The 23,786-nt window shown below is 37.8% G+C and overlaps 1 protein-coding gene across 4 annotated transcripts in view; it reads right to left on the bottom strand.

Annotated features, from left to right (window-relative positions):
* The window catches only part of EFNA5 (ephrin A5), a 207,558-nt gene that overhangs the window by 69,245 nt on the left and 114,527 nt on the right, over positions 1 to 23,786 (bottom strand). The gene's annotated exons all lie outside the window — the stretch shown is intronic.

Raw genomic sequence — 23,786 nt, 5'->3', positions numbered from 1 at the left:
AACCATTTTGCTTATTTTAACTGCTTTAATAACTGAAGATAGCTGGCTTTTAGAGCTTTCCAGGCAAAAATCTGGCTGTTTTGATAAAGTTAAGAGACATCATGATCCTATATATAGGATCTAGGTATCCTAGATATAGGATATATATAGGAGTAGAATATATAAACATTCTACTCAATCAGCAGCCAAACCCGTGCCTAAGGGCTGTTTTCATAATGGCCTGAAGTCTGGTACAGCTGCAGTCACCTGGAAGGGGAAGATGTTGGACCACAACTGTCAGCTTGACTTCACCTTGCTGTTATCTTTTTATTCTTACCGACATGTCGGTCACTGCAACACGGAATGCACAAGTGAAAGAGAGAAAGCCACTATCCTTCTCTGCCAGTGCCCACCATTACAGACTTTGTACTTTGCAGAACTTCCTGCTCCTGTATGACAGATAATCTTGCCAGTGCACTTGAGCCTCTAAAAAGAAGTCTGAAGAAGACAACAGAAACAAACTTCAAGAGAATAAAGACATATTTTATGCATATAAATTACACTCTCCCAGATAAAGATATGTCATTTGTAGCTTTTCCTGACTGAGAGGTTCCAGTGCTCTTCCAAAGTAGGAATGTTCTCTGGTGATGAAATACAAAGAGGTGGTGATTTCCTCAAATTACAGGGACATTAACAATTAAGTGTTAAATGTGAACACTGTTACAGTAAGGCAATTATAACTGTGTTCCATGAAGAGCAATAGGAAATTACTCTTATTCTCCAGTGATAGTACTAAGAGAATGAGACTCGTAATCTTATATTCATTAGATGGACAGCTCTCATTTTCTGGTCTGTGAAAAGATCAGTCTTTCTTTATTGGTACAGTGTCTCCTATATCTCATTACTGAAGCTAAAGACAGCATTTTGAAGATACTCATCTATCCTGAGTCACAGGTGCAATATCCTCCCAATAAACACTGTTCAATCATTCTTCACTGAAGAACCAAGGAACACTTATGCTTATTTAGCACAAGAGGTTCCTTAGGTGTAATGAAAGTGTTGTCCAAAAAAAAAAAAAAAAAAGTATGGCACGGGTGTAAGTACAACACATAGTACAATCACCACTTAAAATTCGCAATACAAAGAAGATGGCCTACAGCAACTTGCATACCAATGCTTAACTGACAATGGTCTTTTCAATCTAAATTGTTCAAGAAAGCAGACGTATTACAATCCTCCAGTGGGCTATTAAGCTTCAATGAATTACATGGGAGAAAAAAAAAATCAATCTTAGTTCTATCTTTAAAGAGCAAAAGAAGTCTAAGTGCATTTTTGGTGCAAGACTGAACCCAAACACAGAAAAACTTGACATCGGGCATAATGGCAGCACCAATACCCCTAACTACAAAACATACACTGAGATCTTTCAGCCCTTGGAAGACTGCATTCTTCGATGACTCCTAGAAGCCATCACTCCACACTCTCCATATTAAACACAAAAGTACTGGCTGGCTGTAATAATTAAGAAAGCTTGCCAAAAAGATGTTAGAACAAGGAATGCATCAGGTGACAGAACAGTGCCTCCAAGGACTCTGGGACCTGTCAACCTCTGTAACTATATCCTCCTGGCCTGTCACAGTAGAGTTAATTAGAAACATCTGTAGCACAGAGATCAAGCGGAGGCAGTAGCGGCATCTTATTTGCACAAGAAAGGTACAACTCAAGTGGGAGGTAAAGAGGGTCGAATCACAAACAGAAACAGATCAGTTACATGAATCTGATCAGTTATCTGAGGTATATGCAATAGTGAAATAAAACTATGTATGTAACACAATGAAAGACTGATAAAAAACTTTAACAATGGCAAACTGAATTCCTGAAATCTTTATGGCAGCAATACATCTTGAACCAAGATAATAATGCAATAATGCAATTCTCTTCAAACTTAGACTCAGGCTGCTCCACAAGGGACTCCAAAAGTCAAACAATGTTGCTTCACATATTTTAATTTTTTCAATTTACTAAGAAACTCAGTACAAACAAAAAAATCTTATTTCTTTAATTATAGTTCATGCTGTCCGTTTTCAGAAGTCAAATCCTGTTAAATGCGAATTTGTTCCCCCAAAACCATATATACTGGGGCAAACAGATCTCTGTTACAGGTAGAACTAGAATTTTCATTTCTCCCATACATGAAGCATACAGGTCTATCAGTTTACTCAAGACAAACTACTACAGTCTGGGGCTGAATTATTGGTATTACACACCAAAAATACATCGTGTAATTCAAAAGTTTACAGTAGGAAGAGAATTTGGTAGAGGTGTGCACATGCACAAACACAATGGTGAATTACTCACAGAAGTTTGCATTTCAACAACTCCATCCTCCTACAACCCCAGAAAAAAATCAAGAGCTTTCAATGAATTCAAAGAGGACAAGGGCAGCCACATCTGCATCTACAGGACACAGAGTCCTCAAAGCGAGCATGAAGATTTGCATAAGCAAATCACACAATCAACACATAGATCTGTAGTTAATTTGTGGCAAGCATTTTCCAAAGACCTCACTCTCTACTTAGTTTTAATTTAATTTGACCTCTGGGCCCCTAGCACTTATTCTCCGACCAAATGGTTGCAGCTGTTTATGTGGCTGTTGCCCCAGCAGGCCACAGCTCTCACAGGCCGCCTGCCACAGGCCAGTGGACCAACAGCTGGGTATGCCTGCAGGGGAGCACCTGCCTACTGAACAAGAGGCCCATACTTCAGCCATGCCTGTCCATAATCCTAACGCAAAAGATTTCATTGGCTGCCTAACAAGGCTCACCAGAGCCCAGGGACATAGGCAGATGTTCCCGCCTGCTGCCTCCACCACTGTGCTGGTGTTAGCAGGGAGCTATGGTGGGCAGCTGAGGGCAGCGAGACCTCAGATCATCAAAACTACATTTGGTGAAGGTCATCTGTTAGAAATATTAATTTCCCTGGGGATTTTCAGAAGGAGATCACTCCCAGTCACCGGGAGGAACACCCGATTGTTGATAATGGTCCTCTTTCTTCCCTTTGGAGTCCCACTCCAAGGAGTCTGCTTCAATGCTCAGGGACGTCCCACATCCTCTTTAGTCCATTTGTACTTACTTCTCATACTGCTGTACTTTTTTTTTTTCCTTTCAATCCCAATCTTTTCTACCCTACCACTTTGAAATTTAGAAAGGTTTATATTGTTGCATCACCAAGGGAACAATTTATAGCCATGATACTTATCTAATTGCCAGATTACATATACTTTTTAAAAGATGTTTTTGTTGTTTATTGTTTTTGAAGGAAGGAAAATCTCCTCTCAGCACTTAGGAGCAACATAAACGCAATGACAGCTGGAAGGAACCACATTAGAGCTTGGTGAAGCTGGGGAGCTAATAACTCAAGACTGCAAAGATTTACCCACTTTGGATACCGATATCTCTAAGTGTGAATGTTACTGAATTTTGCACAGCCTGCAGCAACACAAAACTGCAGAGTGGTTGAGCAGAATGCAAAGATTATTATTTCAGTGTTTCATTTTCATCTAAAAATGCCATCAGCAGCTTTGTAAGGAAAAAATCTGGATAGTTTATGCAAATTTGCAGCGTGTGGCCCTAAAATTCCTGACAGAAAGTAAAGAAGAATCCTGATATTAGGGCATTAATTTAGTATTCTATTACATATAAGCTATATCCTGAAAAAAAATCCAATAACCTGCACTGAAATGGAATAATACTTTCTTTTCACAGATAACTTTTGCTGATCTAAGATGTCTACGTCATATGCTACTGCAGAAACACTTAACCCACCAAGAATATCAGTGTGTGACTTAATAAGGCACCTATGCATCACACTTGCTAATACACAAACTTCTTAGAACAAAGATATGAAAACGTAGGAACTCTTTTTTTTCTTTTTGTTTTTCTTTCCTTTTTGTTTGTTTGTTTGTTTTTGCACAAAATCTTGGGCAAAAACAGTATTCCATACAGAATGAAAAGCCCTGTTGTTTCATATTGGCATAGGTTAATGCTTTTTCAGCTGCTTTCAAAACAAAATACATGCTCAAATACAAAAAACAAAAACAAAACAAAACAAAAAACCACACACAAAAAAAGAACAGACAACAACAAAAACCCCAGACAATAACCCAAGCCTGCTACTGGTCTGTTTCTTCTTTAAAAGTCTTTACGAAAGATGCATATGGAGCATTTTCAAAACACAGAGGTAACAAATGCTTCTCTGAACAAAAGAGGAATTAAAAATCTGTCAGATCTTCAATTACATAGATTTCTAATTACAAAAAGATTATCTAAACGTAGCTGTGCTGCCCAAAACCTTTCCAAATCCATACGTTCTGTGTCAAGTTATGGCTGAGCCCCTCATGCCTTCCTTACTCAGTTTAACAAGCCATCAATTAAAGGCAGATATTTAGAGGAAGCAAAACTGATTGGTTGCAGAGGGATTTCTGGACATTTTAACTGATACCCACTGAAAATACATGAGAAGGATTTCAAGCCTAGAAAAAAAAAATTGCCTGACAAAAGCTCTGACAGATATATAACACCATGATAGAAATACTATACATTATGTCATACCTAACAACTCACTTGTGCCACATCACACAGCTGTTTTTGTTACACTGCAGTGCCAAATACAGTTCTCCTTTTACTCTCTCGCTCCATATTAAGAAAGAACAAAATTAAACTAGCAGCTTTGAGGACACCAAATTTACACAGAACAGAAGTTGTATTCTAAGCTGAAGTAACCCAGATGAGGTAAGTAATCTTAAGAGGGAATGAAATTTTTAGTTGCTTTCCCAAACTCATTAAGAGTGGGTCTGATCCCCACAGGTTTACCAAGAATAATTAGCAGCAACAAACACTGGTAGGATTTCAGTGTGTAGGTCAGCCTATAGGATTAGTCACAAGGTTTTGTAAATTTCAGAAGATATCTACACAGATGTCTGAAAAAAAAAATAATAACAAAGGCTGTAAAATGGATGCTGCCAGAACCACTAAGTAGTTTAGAATTTGTAGGACTCACACAAACAGTAAGTTTTATGGAAAAAAATCATGCAGGTCAGCTGGTTAAAAAAAAAAAAAAAAGGCATAAAAGTTGCAAACTTCTCTTCTAGGCAGCTTGTAAAAAAGTGGCAATGCAAGAGGGAAATAGTAAACACACTAACAAGAGTTATCAGTCTTAATAAATAGGACAGGGTCACGCAGGTTTACTTCAGGAGCCCATAAAGGTCCCTAAATATCTAATTATTTCTGAAAGAAGTCTGAGGTTTTATGCCCTTCTATTCCTCAACAGATTAGCTCATTCTTCATCAGACACCACTTTAAACTGAAATATATGCTTTCTAAGAAGCTAAAGTTTCTTTCCTATTGACACGATAGAATACTACACACCATATGCTCTTCCAAGGGAGTATTACTAAACAGTATTAAACACTACATCCTAATGGTGTTTCTTCAGAGAAGTACATAACAAAAATCAGTTGTGGAATCATGCCATATAGTAGCTCCGGATTTTGAAGAAAACATGTCGGATTAAAATCAACAGCACTCACTTCTAAATTTCAATTTTGCTGTGAACTACAAAAAAATGTCTTTTCTATCACTTTGCTAAGGGAAAGATGCGGATGTACTGTCACCTTTACAAGGAGGCAATCATCCTCCTCAGTAGGCAGATTTTTAGTTCATTGGTCCTGACATAAAATTGACAACTGCTGCTTGTTCATGTCTTTGCGAACAATGATTTTATAGGGCTGCTCAACCTGGTAACTTCAGAAATCCTAAGTAACAAATGTTACCTTTGCGATCAACAAAAATAAATAACATGTCCTAAACTGCAGGGTACATATCTAAGCAAATGCATTGCAACGGGTAATAAAAACAGCACTTTGTTCTGACTGTCAGACTAATTAGAATTTGATTTGCCTACCTAAAAGCTGTAATTGAGCAGAACCCATGCCAACAAGACTTTGAGGCTGGATTTACTTTCTATGAACTAACGCACTGACCACAACAGAGGAAAGAGAAAGGAAGGCAGGGGAGGAAGGGGGACAGGGGCACTGGGGGAACAGAAAGAAAAGGCAAGTGGGACTGACAGGTCTGCAGATGTACTGCTCTCTGTTACTTTGGCCAACCCCTGAGATTCTTTGATGCTGAAGATGGCTCCGCAGAATGCTGCCTGCCCCTGCTGCCAAACAGAGCATCACCAGAGAGCTCCTTAGAAAGGAGGACTTGACATGGTAATTGATTTTGAGTGTGCCTTTTCCTCTGCATTCATTCCCCTCTTTCCTTTTTACCCTTTCCAAACCCATTGCTTTGGGGTTTGTTTGTTTGTCTTTCTTTCTTTCTTTCTTTTTTGAGCTAGCAGTCTATATTCCACCATAACATACTCAAAAAATTCAACTTGAAATACAGCAGATGATCACCTAAGGCATAACATTTGCAAAAGATTTACATTCATTAAAAACATAACAAAACAAAATAAACTACACGTACAGACATCTTTTCATAAGTAGTAATGTAAGTATCAGCAACTCCCAAGTTCTTCAGTGGATACATAAAACAGAATGTCGTGTGTGTCCTGCAGAAAGCAAAAATCATTAGGAAACCCAGAGGAAAAAATCAAATCTCCTCCTCCTCTCACCTCCAGGACCAACTGATGAAGCCTCAGATAAATGATGTATCCACTTATTACGTTATCTCAGCTATATATTCAGTGCCCTGAAGATATTACTTAAAACCCCCTGGGCTGTTGTCTAAATTGAAATGTTCACTATCTCCAGTATTTCAGTACTATTAAAAATACAACCTGAAGTCATAATGGGATTTTTTTCCTTCCTCATTGTCTCTAAGCAAAACTGTTCTTATATTTTTATGGGTACCTCCAAGCACTAATTTCTGAACTTCTTTATGATTTGAAAGTTTATGTAGGATTCTGTATGATCACATCCCACATACCACTACATAAACTAAGAAATTAAAAAAAAAAAAAAAAAAAAAAAGAATATATGGGGCCATATTTCTACAGGATGGTAAAATCCTAGTTATTCTTTCCGATATCAAGGAACAGGAATATAATTGTACAAACATGACAATGCTGGGCACACCTGATCAAATGTTTAGGTATTTTACAGAAAAAAAAAAAAAATGTATCAAGCAAAATACAATTTATGAAGTTATATTTATCAAATTTTTAAAATTTATCAGAGCTACTGGCTCCAACACATAAACTTCATGTTTTACAGATTACTTTAGATGATTCATGCTACCCAGTTAGTTTGCCAACTCACAGAAAAAGACAAATCTCCAAAGCTGCTGAAATGCTTGCCCTGCCTAACACCTGCCATTGCTGCCCCCCTTGTCCAACCTCCTGCAAGGCACTCAGTCACAGCACATCCCACGTCCCCATGTGCTCACCCCCATGCTGGGAGAGCTCATTAGCGGAATGACAGTTTGCTTGTGCACAGCTTAGCATGCAGCTGGGTGCAGGGCAGCAAAAGGAATCCCTCTGGGTTCCTCATGACATCGTTTGGGCAGTGCAGGTATGACTGGAGAAAACAAAGCTGGTATTTATACGTGGGTATTAGAAGGTGGCCCTCCTGTATTGTACTTAAGATGACAAAATGTCAACTTCAATCATCTGACAGGCTTTGGTCTCCTTCTGTAACCTCTTTCTTTTTGGCTGCTCTTTTATTTTTTTATACACACATGTGACACTAACAGAAAAATAAATTGAAAAGAGCACTGAGGCAGAGTGTATTTCACGCACTGGTGCCAATGTTTCATATCTCATGAACCTCAGGAAAACAATTCGTTGAACTAATTAGTTTACAGTGTTTAAGCAGCTTGTTTCCCCTCTTTAATCTTCTTTATGTAATACTGCAAACAAAGCCATATTATCTTCTAATTTTTTTCTTATGCAGTTTAACAAATATAATCTTTTTTTTTTTTTTTTTTTTTCCTGGAGATTACTTCATTTAGACATCAAACTACACTTCCCCCCCTTAGTTTTTCTTCTTGGGGAGAACAATATAAATGGCACAGATCCATTAAGCTACAGGGTTTTTTTCCTTTCCCCTCCCCCCAAAAAACCTTAATCTTACCCAGTTCATTTAATTCCTCACTTTTAACTATTCTTCAGGAAGCAATTGTGCTTGCTTTCCTCTAAAAATAAAAGGCCTACTCTTCTTCCTTGCAGGTCGTAGTAATCAAAGAGTATCCTACCTTAAAATCTTTGTTCAACTTGTTTAAAAATGTACTAAAAAGCTCATGTTAACTCATTAAAAATAAACCAAGCAAATCTTTCAATCTGCAACAGGTTCATCTTTTTTGCTTTCATCAGCAGTGATGGGCTCGAATGAAAAGAAATTATATAAACAAACAAGCAAATCAAACAACCCCTGTGCAGAAGCCTGTTAGCGTGTTCATTTCTTAATTCCCTTAACTGTGTCTTTGCTGATGCACTGCTTGGACTATGAGCATATCTGGAGCTGGCTCAATCACAGCAGCCGATGATTGCTCTACTTCACGTGGGGACCCAAAACCAGGAACAAGTCCTTCAACAAACTTGATCCAACAGGGACGTGGTACAATATCTGCAAGTGTCCAAGACATGATTGTTCCCACCTGGTCCCTCCTGATTACCATGCAATAAGAAAAATCAGCAAAAAAGAGTCACAAGCATACCAAGATGTGCCCACATTATGGCAGCCAAGCTAATTTCAACCAACATTGAAGGCGGGTTAAGAAAACCTGTATTTCAGAAGATGAGGTTTGCCCAGACGGCTAGCTAAGTTTTTAAGTCAAAACATATGCACTAGCATATAAAAGGACAGATGGGGAGCACAGATTTTAAGTTATTCCAACCAAGGCTGTAAGATCTTTTTATGACCGATACATACAGACAAGATTGGACTTTTTGCCCAAGCACAGCCCTTTTCCTGCTCAAATATAGAAAAAGGATACTGCAATACATGGCATTTATGCAGCATTTTAATGGTACTCTCTAACAGCAATACATGTATTACGAGTATAATCCCTTCCTCCTGTATTATTTCTGGTTTTATACAAAGGCTGCTTGATGTAAAATGCACAAACTATACTGGAAGCAGGAAACCAATACTCCAGCCACAAGGTGACAGTGAAAAGAAAATATATTCTCTTGAACTTTTCCATGGCTGTTATCTCTAAGAAAGATGTCAAATGTCTCAGTGTTTAACTGGTAAGTGCTTAAACCTTTCCCTTGATAATTGCTCTCTCGTGTGGAGGCATCATTTGCGAACAGTGACCAAGTACTCCACTCAGACATTTATTCTGTGCAGAGCGTTGAAGTCCACACTGTCAACATTATTCCTGTCTGGTTTCTTTGCTTGCTTTAGAACCGTGTGCTGTCCCCCCTTGCTTATCTACATTAAAGTTCATGTTGTCCTTAGTTGTCAGATCCATGGTAACTCTTCATTAGTACAGAAGATGTGACACTGCTGCATCTTCTCAAGTGCAGAACACCAGCAAGAGCTCCGTCCCGTGGAGCTCAAGGGACTTCTCTGCTGTCCCCCAAGGTTAACGCACGGAACTCCTTAGGGAGCTAGCAGCTACATATGCTGCAAGCGCTGCAGAGACCTGAAATCTCCCATCTATTCAGGGTTTTAGCAGTGACTCCAGACATCTTGTGTTATTTTTGAATGCCTGAAAGGTTACAGGAGCAAACTTTGTAAATTAGTGAAAAGCATGAAAAATATTAACACTATATTGACTTCCACTGATCTTCAATTTATATCCTGAACTGCTGGATTAAAACTTCATGAGTTAGAGTTTTGATTAAAACGAAATAAAATATACATCTGCGTTTAAGAATACATCCAGTCCTCAAACTGTTTAGTGTTAAATACATGCTCCTCTATTCAATGCAGACTTACTCCAGTAAGCAGATTGGGAAAAACAGATGATGAAAACTAACAAAGCTGTACAAGCACATAAATCTTTAACCCTTTATTTGTGGGGAAAAAAATGACAAGCTTTTTCCATTTCTCTCTTCCATTTTATGGCATACTTTTAGATTAATCTAATGAAGTTTGGAGAAGGATGAAGGATGTCTGTTCCCATTTCCCAGCTCTTGTTTAAAGCACAAAGCACGTATTTTTTCAACTTAACATTAATCCTCAGTAATATATAAAGCATAACTGCTGTTATTCTTAATACAATCCATCAATGTATCCCAACATGCTTCAGAAAGTTGTAATTGCTATTCCTTGAGGAAAGAGAATAGTTTTCCTCCTAGAAACAACAGTGTTTGTGACCCATGGGAGCTCATGAAACACTTTTTTTTTTTTTTTTTTTTTTTTTATGTTTGCAGTTCTTCTTAAGAGAATTAACTGCAACAGCTAACACTGGATAAGACCAGTTTGGCAAGAATATTTTTCTAGTCAGCGGGAAAATTCATTCTGCAGCAGAAAAGTCAAGTCCCCATAGGCTCATCTTCATAGACAACTCTTTTAACTTCTTTTTTTTCCCCCAAACCTATTAGTGTGATTGACAAAATGTTATGAAGTGTCACACTAAATGCATTCAAGGGGTTGAAATATTCTTATGCAATATTTCATGTTTTGTTTTCATCCTGTCATACTCATGATAAGATTTTTATTAAAAAATAAATTACTACATGATTTACAGTGGCTAGAAAACATACATACAAGTCTAGGAGATCTCTCATATTCTTCTTTCTCTTTAGTTAAAAGTCTACAAGTAAGAATTCTCATTAAATTGCCACATAACAGAAGTCCACCATACACCATTCCTTTTAAATGCAACCCTTCAACCCACTTACTTTTTGATTGTGTAAGAATACCACTCAAGCTCACTTGAATGACTTTTGTTGTTGTTGTTGTTGTTTAAATCACTAGCCAAAATCTGGCTATGTTCCATCTATATGATGTCATACTACAGTTTCTTGACTTTTTTTCTACCTTCTGTTTTTTCCAAAGCACAAATTGTATACCTAATGACTGCTTACTGTAGCTGCACCTGCTATCGTGCTTCATAAATTACAGCACATGCATTTTACCTGGAACTCTCCCAAGCCAGCATCTTTTCAACAAAGCAGACACTGCTAAAACCTCCTTATCTGCCTTACAATGGTCTGCTACAGGACTCTGACTCCAGTAACAATCACTGAGAGACCTAAAAACAAAGAAGCCCAGAAATCTTATTCCAAAGAGATGAGTTCCTCTAAGAGATGCTTCTACCCAAAGCTGTTGTATCCAGTCTCATTCAACACACAAAGTTGGGAAATGCAACATGCAAATGCAATTGAATGATGTAGAGCGCCGAAGATTTCAGGCTTGTTTACACTTTAAAACAACAACAATAACAAAACCATACAGTTTCTCCCTAAAAAGTCCTTGCATAACTTTGTGCTACAGATGATGTGTTATAGTGAGAATTCCATCAGGAAATAACAACTTTCTCATCACACACGGCTACACACACACCTCTCCATGAAAGGGCAAGTGCTACAAGCTCTACTTGCCCTTCACAGGAGATCTCCCTGCTGCAAGACCACTGCACTCAGCACAGCAGCAGGAGAGGTTCCTGCCACCCCTCTCAGCTCTAACTATTTCCTACAAATCAGTAAATCCCTAGTCACTAGTCGAATAGGCAACTAAGCCCACTTCCCAGCTACATCATTAGATAAACAAGTAAGTAAATAAATAAATACATAGATAAAGGTATTTGAGAAATAACTGAGAAAGATTGCAAGGACTCGTCCTCTCCTGATGCAATTTTATCACAAAGGAACACCACTGGGGTTTGCAGTCTGTTTTTATGGGCATCAGATTGTTAATTACTAATCAAGCTGGTTCACAACAAGCATTAGTTGGAGGTGCTTGTTAAGCACTAATAAGAATCTCACTTGTAATTGTCTGGCTTAATACAATTTTATCTGCCAAAAAAAAAAAAAATAAAAAATAAAAGAACTAAAAGAAGAGATGCCATACACTGCCTCCAAATTACTAAGTAAAAAGCATCACAAGGTTTTCAAATTAACTTACTAGCTTAAAACACTCAACTCAAACCTTTTGTCCACTGTTGATTTTTATCTACCTCTAGAGTCTTATTTCAGCTTTTCACTTAGTATCTGAAAATTATTTGCTTTTTACAAATAGAAGAATGGAGCTCCTAACAGCAAGACTTGCTTCTTCAAAGCTGTATTGTTATCTTTAAAAACATTACCAAATCCATTCCACCTGAATTTTCAGTAAAATATCTTCTACTTTTTTTCTGTAAGGATCTTTTGTTGAAAACCATTACCATAAAGGAAAAAGTGCAGAACTTTATTCAGAAGGACAGGTGTTTTCTCCAAAGCTGAGAGCCCAAGAGATAATAAATTAGACTGAAGTTGCTGCTGGGAATTGTATTTCTCACTGAGTTGATGCTCTGAGATTTTTCAGACTACTCCAAATAAGTGATGGATAGTATTCTTCATACCCTGGTAAAAAGAAATATGGTAGGTCATAACCTCAGTGTTGGCTAATGTAGGTTTTAATGCAGGAATGTGATCAGTTTTACCAATGCATGTAGGAACTACTGTAGCTAGAACAAAATTTTAGGTCTCAGGAAAAACAAAAACAAAAGAACATAAGTTAAACAAAACTACTAGGCAATTATATGTCAAACACAATTGCATTAACCCGAATAAAAGCAGTGTTAAAAAATATTAAAATCTATATGAACAGAATCAGAAAATAAACAGATATTTTCCTAAATTGAAATGCCTGTGAGAGTAAATTTAATAAGCCTACTGTGGTAACACTGAAGCACAATCCTTTATTTTGCTACCAAGTCACAAGAACATCTAAATGCCCACTGTTACTTATGTCTTTGGTCAAAGTCACCAGAAATATGAACTATAAGGGAAAAATCATAATAATCCAGTCTGAATTTACACATGTATGTACTTTCAGTGTTTTCTTTTACTAAAACTCCTCCTTTTTCAGGTGTATTTTCTGAATTGTGCTAGGATATGTTACAGTGGCATATGACAGCAGGCATCCTATCAGCTACTAATTCAGCATTTAGGTACTTGACTAGAAAAATTCTGAAATAATAATTTTGCTAATTTATTTTGTAATATGAAATACCAAAATGAGATGTTTTCCCCTTCTTGTCTGGGAATAAATAAAATAGAAAAATAAGTACCTTGGTATGTGAACCTGCTGCTTCCTTGTTCTTAGTGGTAGTTTTGATGTAGGATGCTCTCATCTTTTACTTTCTCCACATCACAATACGACTTGGAACAATTTAACTTGCTTCCAATATTCTGACTCTCCCATTGTATTCGGTTTACAGCTGAATCTGAACCACATCTCATACATATGATTGAAAGCTGACAAAGAAATTTATGTTTTGAAAGTACCTAATAAGCATATTTTGCTTAGAGTAAGTCAGAATACTCACAATCCAATTTCTTTTTCAAAGTTACCTTTTCTGTTATCTGGATCATCTCGCTCACAGTCATGCTAATGATACAGAAAAAAAATATCTGGACTTACTATGTGAGTCAGCTTTAAGACAGCTTTGAAAAAAAAATCCATCTTTTGTCTTTTTGTGTGTTTTTAAATGTCTTTTGAAGAAGATCTGAGTAGCATATACATTGAAAAGCTATTTCTTCTCAAGTCAGTCATGTAATTAGAAGGGAAGAGCTGATTCTTATATCTCTGCGATCAGCAACAACAAGGAATAGCTGGGAAAATGAAAATTTAGCCATGGAAACACCTGTGCATTTGTACTGTGAAGATACAGGTGCACTGGACAGAAAAAAAAAGTGCCTGTGACATAAATGTAAGTATTTTGTTACCTCTGACAAATGACAGAAAAAAATTCAGCTCTGCTCTGGTCTTGGGTTGTGCTTACAAAACTAAAGACAGGTTGACCTGATGTATTAAAGTGAGATGCAACAGCAGAGAAGATATGCTTTTCGTTCTAACTGCAGCTGTGCTTATTAAATAAGGACAACTTAGACAACTATGCAAAGAGGCAACAAAATAATAAAGCAGCCACAACACGCAAAACAGCTGGTGAAAAGGGCCAGCTGGCTGGCTTACACTTACTTATCTGTAGTGTGTTTCTAGAACCTACCTAACTACTCCAACAGCCCTGCTAAAGAAAAGTATCTCAACTCTCGACAGAGGTACAGAGTTCTCTATGTGGTAAATTAATAAATTACCTAACTGCTTGTTAATTACATCCTTCCACCACTCATCATTCCAAGTACCCCTACACTATCACAAGCATCATCTCATCGTGTGAAAAAGGAAGATTACATGATCACTATAATCATTATTTTTCAACAACAGTGACGAAAAAAAAGCTAGGTAAGTACTCTTGTCTGAAACCATCGGTGCACAGAGAATCATAATTAATCTTCACATAGCACGGCAATTTCTCCTCAACTACTTAAGTATCATCATAATCGTAGGTCCAAAACAGGAACCTCTTGGCTTTGCTTAATCATTCTCTCATGCGCTCTTCTCCTAAGACAAGGGTCTGATCTGAGAGCAGAGCAGTGAACAAAATGAAGCAAATACAAACGAGAGCAGGAGCAGGGCAGATCCTAATGTCTTACTCTCAGTGAAAAAAGGGGTTAACTTAAAGTAGCTGTTCACTGGACTTGCAGAAATGAAAACAAACATGATGACAAGAAGTAAAGAAATGATACTGGGAAAGGTACACCCTTCGGTCAGTGTTTGCCCTCGTCTGGAACTATTATTGCTATCAATTTTTTTGCTGTTGTCAGAATACGTAAGTTTTCTTATATTTTAGAACAAAGTGCTCTGTAGAGTAAAGTGATAAAGGCCAAAAGAAATGCTTCCTCCCTCTTTCTTCTCCTTGAAGATCTATCCTATCTACAGACTTGTTAACTTAAGTGAATAACATATAAGAAAAATTAAAGGAATCAGCAGCAGAACATGTTGGTCAATTGGATTCCAGCTCCCATATCCCATCATCTCTCCATCAAAGTTCTTTTTTGTCAGCCTACTAGACCAATCCATTTCAGGGACCTATCACAGTTGAGGTTGGAAAACATAGTGGAACAAAAATAAAGTAACAAAATAAGAATAAAAATGAATGAAAACCCACACCGTATTTGGAAAGGTCTAATTTTCTGATATCAAACACTGCTTCATTGCTTTATTAAGACTTCTGCTATACAGTTATTTCCTCAAAAGCCCAAATTTACTATGCACAAAATTAGAGAGCTTGTAAATGAGCATCTCTCTGGCAAGAGAGCACATCACTATGAAAGAATATGACGTTCACATTTACAAAGTATAGGAAATTAAATGATACTACTACTAGTCATGAAACTATGCCTATCTCACGGCCTGTACAAAGAGCTTCAGAACAGAAGTGCATGGGTGTTTGGAGGTTGCTTTTTTTTTTTCAGTATGGCTTAGATTGACACCAGAAGAATGTAAACGAAAAGAGCAATGAAATTCATCTATCTTATTCTGTATTAAAAACATGCACTACAGTCACTGTAGCCACTCTAAGGCTACGCCAAGAGAATGGAAGGTGTGAATCCTCTGCCTGTAAAATCAGCTAAGTTTTCTTGAATAGTCTAAATTTAGAAGGTTTTATATCAAATACATTTCTCACACAGATGAACTCTAGCAACATCAATTGCTCTTCTTCTAAATCCTGTAAGTCAAACTGATATGTATTGTTAAAAAGAGGGTTTTATCTCACTACTTCTCTGAATCCTCCATAACACTTCTTTTGTTAAAACTGCATTAGATGCTTAAGAGCCTAAAAGAGATCCAAAAATGATCCAACTATAAAACTGTTCATATTTAGCAAAACATACTACCAGTCTTAGACATATATATAGCAATTCAAACTGAGCTTCCATAAAATTTCTTCACCAGTAACAAATCAGAACTCCTGAAACCAATTCATAATCTTCAGATAAAATTCTCACTGAATTTCTCTATGGAAGAATTGGGTACACCATGCCTATCCCAGCTTATTCAGTGAGGGAGGTATCCAGGGGGAAAAAAAGAGAACCCCTGGGTTCACAGAAAGCTCTGTTTCAGATGATTACACTTAGAGCCTACGAGTTCTCCTCTCTGTCCCCGGATCAATACTTGAAAAATGTCTGTCCTGCATGAAGAATTCTGCAATCAAAGAAGTATCTTCCTAATCGCATGGGTAAACTGAGCAGCTGCTTCTGTCTCCTTGGGTCTTGTCTACAGGGAAAAATTATTCCCAAATATGACAGACTATGAATTTGAAGTGCAATAGCTGTTCCAAAATAGCCAACCAGAAGACACACCTACTGCAGTCTAAAAGCATTGAAGCAGAGGAGTTTTTTGGGGAATAAAATTAAAAAAAAAAACAAACCAATAATAAATTAGATTCAAAACAGCTTTATACTGCAAGGTTAATTCAGTTCCACTAATGAGGGCCCCGACTGATAAGTTTTTTCAAGATTAGGAATGTTAAAATGTTTCTGCTCAGAAGTCCAGGTTTACTCAGTCAGACTGCTGTCATCAGGTATGATACTGAAGAGTAGCCCTTGCAAAGGAAGCTACTTGCACATATATGCCAGTAAGACAGCATGAGTACTGAAATGCCATTTCCAACTACTGTCAAAGAGCAGCCTAAGAAGCAGTGGCAATTACAACAGCAATATGCCAGTTTTCTAATGGTTTTATTCTTTTCCCTCTGTCCTTCATGTGCTCTGTTCAGACAACTCGGGAAGGGAGGGCTGCTGCTGTTTTTTGTTTTTCCTGCTAGTATATCTGAATTATGTTACCACAGTAAAAATCGCACAAAACAGACCAAATGGTCAGGCTTGTCAGCTGCTCCACAGAAAATCCAGCTTTACAAAGCTTGTCCAGCTTTGTAATGATTTCTCTAGATCATAACTACAGCCTCTGAGCTCTGTAACAAGCTTAATGATCAGATCTACCCTAAATAAATAATCATACAAGTTCTACTTTAGAATACTTGCTGACCTGAAATAGTGCAGAGCCAGTCATCCTCTAAATCCTATGGAAAAATCACAAGCCAATGGTGATTTTGTCTCTCGCTCATTACAATTCACGTATATAGGGCCAAGGACAATGTCATGAGGGAGCACCCAGAGGTATCCAGGTTAATTCATATTAAAAAAATATATATGACATGTGCAATCAGCAGATGGATTTCAGCAAGCAAACGCAACCCATTTTGCTTATTCTGTATCAGCACTTGTTTGTACTTCTTTGATTTGGAGCATTTCTCCACACATTTACATCACCCATGCTTTGTGCCATTTGTGGCATAAAAATCCTGACATATTTTCACCCTAAAGCTCTGATCATCATCTTTTGAAACTAACAGGTACAGACAATGATGAAAAAGCCCATAAACCCTAACAATTGAAGCACATGCCTGACAAAAGTTTTAACCCAGATGTATGCTAAATATAGAAGTATCAATTGATAATGACGCTAGAATAAAATATTTTTTGTTTTTAATTAAAGCCGTCATAATGGGGAGTTTATTTCTTCCAAATTCTCTCTTTCCTTGTCAGTGTAAGCCATTTTATTGTAATGCTTTGCTGCAGCCAGGGAGTAAAGATATAAATGCCCTAAGGTGGAAGTATTACACACACAGATGGATCAATCTTCCAAGCACGGAAGGACAAACCGATCACAAAGCAGGTAAAATAAACAGAGTATCTGGATAAAACTAAATAAACAAAAGCAGGTCAGGGACTCAATTCTGTGGTGCTCTGCAGCCATTCTGGTAGAGCTAATTTACCCGGTGACGTCACAGTGATCAATAGCTTCAAGGCAGCTGTGACTTGGCTCTGTGGCAGCACACTGACTAGAGCCTTTTTTTTTTTTTCTTAATCCAAATGCCACACTTTTGCAGCCTGACCCAGGCTGCGAAGTCTCATCAGCAGATGTTGACATTATCTCCTCCCAATTGTAACAGCTCATCATAAACAAGTAGTCTGCTTTCTGAGCCTTGTTTTGGTTTGAGTTCTTTGAAAAACAGACACATAGGGGAATAGAGGAGGGAAAAAAAACATTATTATTTATAACTTCGTACAGAATAAATCTTGTCACTTCTGCAGTACATTTCCATTAAGATGAAAATAGCAGGATGTCATTTAACTTTATTGTCCCATTCAATCAAGAGCCCTGAAGTTCTCCTTGTATACTGCCATTTCATTCAACAGAACACCACAAGAAATATGCTAGAACAATGGGCTCACACTACTATTGTTTTGTTACATTATCAGAAGTCCTTCTCCTTCCTCTTCTGTATCATACTGCCAGGCATAAAAGCTGAAATAAAGCGTGCTACACCTTCACCCATGTTTAAGGTCAACGACACAAGCACTGTTTGTTTACTGTTTTACACTTTGTTGTTGTCACTAGTCAATAGTCTTGAATAGAATTTGAGAAGCAATCATGATCTTTAAGTATGTCAAGGCAAGGGCCATGCTGTACCATGCGGCCTTGACACCATCATATCAGAAACGAAGACTGAACTGTTCCTCATGCATCACCAAACCAGATGCAGCAGCAGAACAGAGTGCTACTGAAATTCTCTCATGAACAGTCAGCTGCCATGACCTGGAAAAAAAAACAATTCCTTTTGATGCAGGTTTTTCAAGCATGGCCTGGTGAACAAATTTATTCATATGGTTCTATGATTTAGACTATTGCCTATGGAATTCCTCAAGGAAGCTACTGAGAACCATATCATGGGGCTTATTAGACAGAACTGACCTGAAATGGCACAGATGAAACTACAAAGAGCTCAAGCCAACCTCCATCTAAAAATCAGAGTTTTTTATGTTAACTTCAAAGGAAGTAGAGTGAGCTTTTCGGGAAATACGAACCCCACTAACAGGCACACCTACAAATGCTTTGGACTGGAGTCAGAGAGCAGTTGCGCGGGCAAAATCTAGTATCCAAAATGAGTAAGTCAAAGAGCCCGATGAATGAAAATTTGACTTCTCTTATTCACTTAAGATACAACCTGAAAGGGAAGATGATAGGTAATCTATCTGCAATATAATCTAACAAATAGATCACTTCACTGAGAGGCCTACCTCCAGTATTCCAGTCTCATCAGTGACATGCAGTGTCAGAAATAGCACCCATTTACAAGATTATTGTAACCATCACTAAAGATTATATCTTGCATTTGTTAAATTTCAGCATTATACGTAGGACCAACTCAGGCTATTCAAAAACTTCTACTTTCATTTCTTCTTCCCCTTTAAGAAGGGAAAATGCTTAACACTGAGCTACTGACAGGCAATACTGAATACAGATCAGCTTTCTTAACTTCTTAGCCATCTATTTCAAATTGAATATGCAGTCAAAACATTTTGTCATAGAAGGAAATCAAATATACTTTCATTAAATTGTTAATTCAGGATTTCAGGAACTTCTGTCAGCAGCATAAGATTTAGTAACTCTCAGTATCTTCCCTTTCCTTCAAGCAGAATATCTGGATTTCAAACATATGTAGTAGGTACAAGTAGATACAAGAAGATTTTGATGAACACACTATTTTGTACTTGTATTTTGCCTTTCCTGGTTTACAAAAGTTGAGAGCTGATGGAAAGCACCCACATTGCGTGGTTCATCAGCAGAAACTGTACATCAAGTGAAGCCTTCACAACAAACCCTGTTATCCAAGCGTGATTATAACTGTCTGGACAAGTAAATTCTCTTTCCACCTGCACTGACTCAGAAAGGAGATTTAAATGAAGCTGCTAACTCTAGTGAGCAGCACACTGCTGGTTGTCTGAAGTGAGCTATACACCACTTACCATCAAACTGTAAACCAGTCATTTCACTTCACTGATCTTGTTCAGGCTTCCCAGAGTTAAACAGACAACTCATTATCCACTCCATCACACGTTGTCTGTCTACCTCTCTACTCCAATTGTTTTAAGACAGAGGATGAAGCAGCTCATGCTATCTCACACAAACTGTCTTCCGAGTCTCTCTGCAAAAGAAAGCTGCTGCTTTCAGTAGACTGAAGGGGAAAAGATGAACAAACAGACAAGCAATTAAAAAACCAAACCAAACCAAAACAGAAGTAGTGGACATACTTGTAGCACCTTTAACAGTATTAATATCAACAATCAGCTACAAACTCTCCAGCATATGAAGAATTGATTTCCTATACACAATCCCCCTGTATTTCATCCAGCATCTTTTTCATTGGAAGTAAATTAACTGGCAGGAATCTCAGAATTGGAAAAGAAATTAAAATAACCTAACCCTGACACTTTGGGGTTTACTCATCTTGTTATGAATAACAGCTGTATCCTGTTATTTGCAATAGCAGTCTTTTGATAGCTACTGCCAAAAAGCACACGCATGGTCATGCTAACGTCGGACAAATGCGCAGAAGAATCGGGCCTTTTCTTCTCTTTGCATACAAAACTGTGCCTTCAGAATTCCTCTCCATCAAGCTCCAGCAGAAATACTTGATGAATGGGCCTTGTGAGAGCACTTCTCCTTGCCTTCGGCGGCAATAGCTTGCAGGCATACGACACTCCATCAATACTGAGAGTTGGCAGCTTGAAAGGCGGGAAGGACGTTCACTGATAGCATGCATCTGCTTACTAATAGCATTGGTGCTCCACTCCTTTTCCCATTCATTGCCTGCAGGAACGACTCCATTGAGAGACTCACAATCAACAGATGGTCCCAGGCTAAGGTGTAATCAGGAGCAGCTTGCTAAATTTACCCAAAACAAATAGAATTACGGGCTTTTGCTGAATCTAAGCTGAATGGGAAACTTGGGTGGTACAGAGAGTGTTAATATGAACATATTCCAAAATGATGATGTGAAGCTGTCAGTGAAAATCAACTCTGCCCTGAAGTTGCATATTTATACTCATGCTGCTTATTGTCTCAGCTTATACAATAGATGCTTATTTGGGGGAAATTTTTAGCTGCATCCTAATTAAGTCATTTACCTCCTACAGTCCTCTTTTTCCCTCAAGATATACTCTGCTAAAAATATTTTAATGCAAAAATCTACACTTTCAACACCTCCACCTCATGAATATTTCAATATGTTGACTTTTCACTCTGTTAAGAAAATAAAATCCACTATTAAAATTGAAAAAGCCTTTACCAAGACAGAAAACTACGATGTAACACAGAATTGGATGTGTGTATGCCTTGAAAGCATCATTACCTTCAAGTTATTTGCTGTTTTGTTTAATGCAACATTTAAGACTGGAATCATGCCCTGTTACAATTTACTAATAGCAATTCCAAGTAGAAGCAAAGGAAAAAAATATGTATTAATTTCAAATGCAAGTTCTGCAGCAAGATTTAATATTTGAATTTGAATTTACATTCACTGTGAAGAAGACAGATGTTCTCAAATGAGTTTAAAACAAGTTTATACAACACCACTTTGTTAGACAACCTATCTTCTTCCTGAAGAATTAAGACCTATCTGCTGACTCTGACAAAATGACAAATTTTGTCATTTTGACAAAAAATAAGATTTTGAATATGCTAACTTCTTGTAGAACTACAGTATACAAAAGAGGTTGGGTGTTTTGTTGTTGTCTTTTCTTTCTTTTTTTTAACAGCCTAATCTGGCCTCCAGAGTATCCTTTAGTAGCAGGATGGTTTTACTTAGTTTAATTTAGTTCAGCTCAAAGAGATTCTCAGAGATCATTAGATCCAAGTGCCTGAATACTTCAGGGCTGACCAAAACTTAAAGCATATTGAGGGCATTATCGAAATGCCTCCAGAATGCTTACAGGCATGAGGCATCTACATCTCTCTAGGAAGCCTGTTCCAATGTTTGACCACCCTCATGGTAAAGAAATATTTCCTAATGCTCAGTCTGAACCTCCACTGCAGCATTCTTTGGTGCCCCGCCATCAACTCCCAGGACCAGAGCCCAACATCTCTCTCTGCTTCCCCTCCTCAGGGAGCTCAGGGAGCATTGAGGTCACCATCTTGGCCTGTTCTTGTCCGTACTCGACAACCTAGTGAGCCAATCACATCATCTGAACGTTTGGTTATGCTATATGTAATGCACCCGAAAGTGCAGTTCATTGCATGCAAAACAGTGTGCATTTGTGTATTGGTGACAGGACAGATTTCACTTGTAAAAACAGCAAAAGCCGAACACTTTGTTACGCATAAATTTTATCACTCAGAGGGGAAGTTGGTCAGGTGACAATATATATGGAATACCAAAGTCGTGAGTGTCACTGCTGAAAGTGATGTATTAGGGAAGCGCTGTTGCTGTGAAACACTCATATGGGATGCAGGCAGTCTTATTCTACTATACCCATCTGCCTTCAGATGGCAATACTTAACAGTAAAAAAAAAAAAAAAAAAAAAAAAAACAAACATTAAAAGCTAATTTCTTCAAGCCAGCTTTGAAACAAGTGCCTTCATTTACCTTATAAAACTTTAGGTATTTATACACGATGAAAATAATTTCCTGAGGTTGTAGCTTTTCAGCAACACAGGGTTTCCAGCACTGTTGTTCAGCTAAAGGAATTCCCAAACTTCTGCCTCGAGGCAGTATACTGCCCCATGAATTTTACCAAAATAACTGCTTTTGGAGCTGTGAGGTGGAGCCAGATAAGTGAAATGATCTGTCTGAAATAACAATAGATGGCTCACAACAGAGTTATTTTTGATCTTGATCAATCCCTTGATAAATTTCCCAGTGTGCAAGCTGTCAGCACAACTGAGAATAACAAATGCTTTACTACAGGGAGATCTCAGCAGTCAGCCAGAGGCTAAGACACAAGACCTAAAACCATCCGATCTGCCAAAACCCTTCGCACTATGGAACTGTAACTCAGGAAAGAAGTTTCAGGGTTGGATAGCACATCACAATAACAGCCTTGAAGTTAGCAGAACTACTTCTGCAGTCACTTGCTTAATGCCTTTTTAACACTGAATGCTTGCCATCAAGAGCTCCTTGAGCTGTCAATCATGTAAAACACTAGGCTTACTACCACTATGGATCTGAAACTCTCCTTCAGGGTTCTATCTACAGACCATAATCTACTACATATAGTTGGTACATGTATCTGCACACAAATCTCTGCTGCAAATGGCTACAACTACAGATTAAAAAAAAAAAAAAAAGAAAAGAAAAAGAAAAAAAACTTTTTAGTCCTTGCCAAGATCAGAGCTACATTCTTCTTCAGTTTTGCTATATTGCAAATACTGACTTTGATCTAAATATTTACTGCTGTTTAGAAACACGTTTAAAATCAAAAGGGATAGTTAGCATGGGACTACTTTTTCTTTCATAAGTTCTTTTTTAGAAAAGTATCTACAGATGTTTATCCTTTAAATAAAAGGCAAGATCTAAATGTTATGATTCAGGTGATCATAAATATTTATCAGTTTGTAATGGGAAGTCTGGCAAATGCTGAAGTATTTTGACAGAAAAGGTGATCTGCATGCCCCACACAACCCATGCTCCTTTGTTAATATCATGGGCACAGCCTGTACCTCCCAGTGAGCTATGGAAGAGGAGCTACTTCCGGGAGTAGCTCCTAAATTGTCGCCTCACAGCTTTCTGAGGAGCTAAAGCTGAGTAATAAGAAGTTACTCTGGGACAGAGTAACCACACAACAGCTGCAGAATAGTCACCCACTATATACACACAATACATGGCCAAATTCAGCTGCAGCTTCAGGCAATACACACCTCTGTGTAAAAGCAAAAAGGTTTCTACACATTTAACTAAAATTAT

The sequence above is a fragment of the Gallus gallus genome, chromosome Z (genome assembly GCF_016699485.2).
Source record: "Gallus gallus isolate bGalGal1 chromosome Z, bGalGal1.mat.broiler.GRCg7b, whole genome shotgun sequence".
Lineage (NCBI taxonomy): Eukaryota > Metazoa > Chordata > Aves > Galliformes > Phasianidae > Gallus > Gallus gallus.
Note: the sequence above shows the minus strand (reverse complement) of the source record. Positions and strands in the feature narration are given on the sequence as shown.